This window comes from Anabrus simplex, chromosome 2, assembly GCF_040414725.1.
Source record: "Anabrus simplex isolate iqAnaSimp1 chromosome 2, ASM4041472v1, whole genome shotgun sequence".
Taxonomy (NCBI): Eukaryota; Metazoa; Arthropoda; class Insecta; order Orthoptera; family Tettigoniidae; genus Anabrus; species Anabrus simplex.
In genome coordinates this window covers 508,492,066-508,496,960 of record NC_090266.1, presented here as the reverse complement: position 1 = coordinate 508,496,960, position 4,895 = coordinate 508,492,066, and the positions used below count along the sequence as shown (strand labels likewise).

Genomic DNA, 4,895 nt, shown 5'->3' with positions numbered 1-4,895 from the left:
ATGGTTTGATTGGTTTCATCTAAGGATGTTACTTCATGTAGTTAAAAGCCCTAATTCACTTAAATACCTAAGAACCGTGGAAGGCATAACTTAGGACACCTTTCAGAAAGCATTCTGAGTTAAAGGATTGCTGGAAGATGGATCTCATTAGGAGAGCACAGTATCAGAAGCTGTTCTATGTACTTGGGAAAGAATCACTTCGATATATGTTTTCCATTATTATCGTCTTTTGCCATGTTCCTAATCTAGTGGGTCTTCGGAGTAATCACCGAGATAGAATATCAAAAAAATATTTAACCAAAAACGGAGGGACATAGCACTAAAAAATTTAAAAAAAAATTACATTCCAGAAATTCCATTAAGGGCTGAAACTAGTCAACAGTTCAAAAATGTTAGAGGAACATGCTTTTAACGTCTGGTATATGAACGTTAATTTGGTAAATGAAATGGCGTATGGCTTTTAGTGCCGGGAGTGTCCGAGGACATGTTCGGCTCGCCAGGTGCAGGTCTTTCGATTTGACACCCGTAGGTGACCTGCGTGTCGTGATGAGGATGAAATTATGATGAAGACGACACATACACCCAGCCCCAGTGCCAGTGAAATTAACCAATGATGGTTAAAATTCCTGACCCTGCCGGGAATCGAACCCGGGACCCCTGTGACCAAAGACCAGCACGCTACGCAGTGGCAATATCGTAACCAATGAGGTTTATCCGAGGTGCGATTATTTCTAGTTAATTTGGTAGATAGGATTCCAATGGTCATACAGCATACCGTGAGACCTTAGCTAATCAGGGTATGTCAAATCGAAGTCATACTCCATCTGTAGGCGTAGCCATGCATTAAGCCACATGTGACCCCTCAAAACAAAATGAATAGCGGTGCTTCCGTGTGTCGTGGGGGGGGGGGGAGTTCACAGACTACTGCGGTCATTTGAGCACGTTGTACGTCAACATCCCATGGGACATCTTAACGAGGTTAAAGTCGCACGGTCCGTCACTTTGATCCAGGAAGGATGGACTTTTCGTCGTGTTCCTGTGGATCTCAATGTCTCTCCGTCAGTAATTGCACACTGGTGGAATCGCTACAATGATACTTGCCATTTAACAAGGAGTGATGGACAAGATCGTGGACGAATGACAACCCCACAGGAAGACCTATATCTGACCGTCTGTGCGTTTCGGCGTCGTTCAGCAACTGCCAGAGAACTGCAACAAGACCTCAGGAGGGTCACTGGAGTTACGGTGTCTGACCAGGCAGTAAGGAACAGGATAAGTTTCCTTATGACCCAGACGTCGTGTTCGAGTGCCCCGTTTAACACAGCAACATCGCGCAGCTCGCCTTCTCTTTGCCAGTACCCACGTCAACTGGCAACGTCGCCAATGGAGACCTGTGTTGTTCAGAGATGAGTCCAGATATCCCCTGATACAGCGTGATAGACGTCAAGGTGAATGGAGATGCCGTGGTGAGAAGTACATGCCAAATGTTGACGAGGAAGGCGACCGATTCGGACAATGTTCTGTGGTGATGTGGGGTGGCATCAATATTGTTGGCCGTATGGATCTTGTTGTCGTCTGTGGTAATCTTATCGCTGCGGGGTACGTCGTCGCATCATATGGAATTGCAGCCACTCTTTTCGAAGGCGGGGAACAGGTCATACAACATTTAAACTTCGTCTGAATGTTAACGGTAATGATGCAAGGGTATTTAATATTTCAAAACATAGTAACGTTGCCAAATTAATTTAACGTATTTCAGTTATAGTATAGGATGAGGCCACAATGTCGAACACATCTTTATTTGAAGTTCTAGACCTTACCGTGCGTGTACTAAGGAATATGAATACACACCTATGGGTGACTGCACGGTTTTATTCGGCGGAGGTTTCCGTCAAGTCTTAACAGTTGTTAAGAGGGGAACGAGAGCTGACGAAGTGAACGCTTCACAAAAAGCTCTTACATCTGGACGCATATAACGAAACTAACATGAGAAAACTCTATCTTGTTAACATAATAGTATTTTGTTCCGACATGCTAATGAGAATCAGAAATGGAGAATTACCGAACATTGAAGGAAAAATTACCCTCAGTAATGATGTATAGATTTTAGTAAGTTATATTCAAGAATTGTTTGATTATGTTTATCCAGAAATCCACGACTTATCCAACAAGTCGTTTTCATAGTGAAAATGTGTAATATTATCGCCGACAAACGAATAAGTTGGGAAAGATAGTGAATTGGTGTTCTTCAAATTTACTGCCCTGGCTCAAGTATATTACTCATTAGACACAGAAGTCTATAGTGAAGAAGCTGTTCATTACACTACAGAATTTCTAAATTCCTAACATCCTTCGGGCTTTCCACCACACCAGCTAATTTGGAAAGCGTTTGAGCCTATTACATTGTTACGTAATCAACAACCGCGAAAATTATGCAGTGGGACGCGGTTGGTAGTGGAAAGTTTAAAACATTATTTGATTGAAACTACCATTTTAACTGGCTGTGGCTCAGGAGAAACGATCTTAATACTATAATCCCTATGATTACTTCAGTTTTACCTTTTGATTTCAAAAGAGTCGAATTCCCGGTAAGAATCTGCTTTGGCATCAAAATAAACAAAGCACAGTTTGGCTGGAGTTGATTTCAGGGGAGAATGTTTTCCTCGTGGACAGCTTTACGCGGAGCTTTCACGTGTTATATCAAAACGAAATCGTTTCCTGTTCCCTACTGGAGGGAAAAGCGCCTAATATTGTATACAATGGAATCTTGTAAGTGGCATATCTCCTTAAATTCATAACTGCGCCCCGTGCGAATCCGGGGTGGGCGCAAGTAATACATTTAATAATAAATATCAATAGCCTTCATCATGTAATTTGTCCACAACGTAAAAAATGTAAAATATCAAGAAATTAAAACTGGATTTTAATGGATTTTTTGGAACAGCGCATCCTAAAGTGGATTGTTCATTCCTTGTCATTGTCATTTTGTGTTGGACGTTAATTTCGGTAGCATGGGATCACCTATCTGGCCTAGTCAAATGTGCTCTGATACGTTTTGAGGAAGTTGGAATGCCCTCTAGAATGATAGCAATGATTCTCAGAAATGCCCGTGTAGTTGTGACGCATAAAGTTTAGAGACAGGCTGATCAGAAATACCCCTGTGATGTGAAATATTTATGCGATATGGAGCCCAGTTTACAAGAGAAATGCCCACTTAGAAGTAGACGCCTTATGTGCTATACCAGCGTGTTATGGTTTCAAGTGAGGCGGGAGGTCTCTGTTGATTCAGTTTTGTTAGTGCCTATCCAACACCCCGTATGGTAGAATGTAAGATGGAGATCATTGATAGACCACAAATAATTGAATAGTGTACCCGTCGTAGTAGAATTGTCTGTTGGTTGCAATTAGTTGTATTTCGCTTCGTTTCCAAGTTCATGTTGATATTAAAATTTAACTTTAGGAGATATTGAACCCATAGTTCTATCTTGGTAAAAAATTGCAACTACAAGATGGAGTGCAACAATATTATTATTGCAAGCTCATCTCGCGTTCTGTGGCGTAACAACTTACAGCCGGGAGCGGCCCACCATTTCGAACGAGGTCGGAACATTTCGGGAAACCTCGGGTAAACAATAATGATGTTTTGAATAATAACATTCATTGCGAGATATTTCGGCACTGTAATTAAGAAAGAAATCAGTAATTAATAATTTCAGGAAATATCTGGTGAAGCTAAAGTCTACACCATCTCGTGAAGCTAAAGTACACAGAGTGAAAATATATTTAATTAATCCTGAAGAGAAGTTGACACCCATACTGGAAGAATAGTGCATAGGTGTCGAGGACATGCAGTCAAAATGCACTGCAAACCTAATGCACGAAATGAATCAATTACACCCGTTAAAGTAACAGGAGAAATCAGCAAACAACACCATCATGACTGGAAAATTAGGTGGAATTTCTGGAGTGAGTCTCGAAGAAATCGGTCAAGTGGTCTACAGTCGGAATGATTGCACCACAGTACATAACGCCAAGCAGAGCATCCCTAGAAAAGACTTAAATACCTCCTCCTCAGGCAGGAGCGTCAGTCGTCATTCGAAGTTCCGAGAGTTTGAAACCTACGTCAGGCAACATATGAAGAAGACTTAAAGTGGGCGAAATAGACTCGTAGATTCTCTAAAGCCAGTTGGCTTTTGGGATGAATAATTTACCAAGTGGTAAATGGTGAACGAAGAGTAGTCCGACTGAACGGTCAGCGTACTGGCCTTCGGTTCAGTGGGTCCCGGGTTCGATTTCTGGTCGGGTCGGGGATTTTTACCTTAATTGGTTAATTCCAATGGCACGGGGGCTGGGTGTATGTTTTGTCTTCATCATAATTTCATCCTCATCATGACGCGCAGGTCGCCTACGGGAGTCAAATAGAAAGACCTGCACCTGGCGAGCCAAACCCGTCCTGGGATAACCCGGCACTAAAAGCTATACGACATTTCATTTCAACGAAGATAAATTAGCTATTTGAAACATCGTGGTTACGACATCTATCACTGTCGGGGAAGAAAATCACAAGTTTAATAACTGTAGGATTCCTCAACTTCTCATAGGGAGACAGCAGATTCAGTACTGAGCTACGCTTAGGATAAGGAGAGCTTACCAGCATCATGCAGTTCCACACTGTTACACTATGGAATGTATGTTTGCATGTATATATGAGTCTTCAGCAGGAAGTTATTCTGATCCATCAGGTGGCACACTCCGCATTGTGTTAGATACTTCACGTTACGTTCCTCGCTGGTAACACTGTTCCGTACGTCGATTAGGGGAATAGAGGGGGTGGGATGAGATGAATATTGTGGGTGTTAACTCTGGTCATTTGAGGTGGGATTGGACGTGTTGAT

The 4,895-nt window shown here is 42.2% G+C and overlaps 1 pseudogene; it reads left to right on the top strand.

Annotated features, from left to right (window-relative positions):
• The first annotated feature begins 674 nt into the window (after nt 1–674).
• LOC137498666 (U4 spliceosomal RNA) lies at nt 675–739 on the top strand (annotated as a pseudogene).
• The last annotated feature ends 4,156 nt before the right edge of the window (nt 740–4,895 follow it).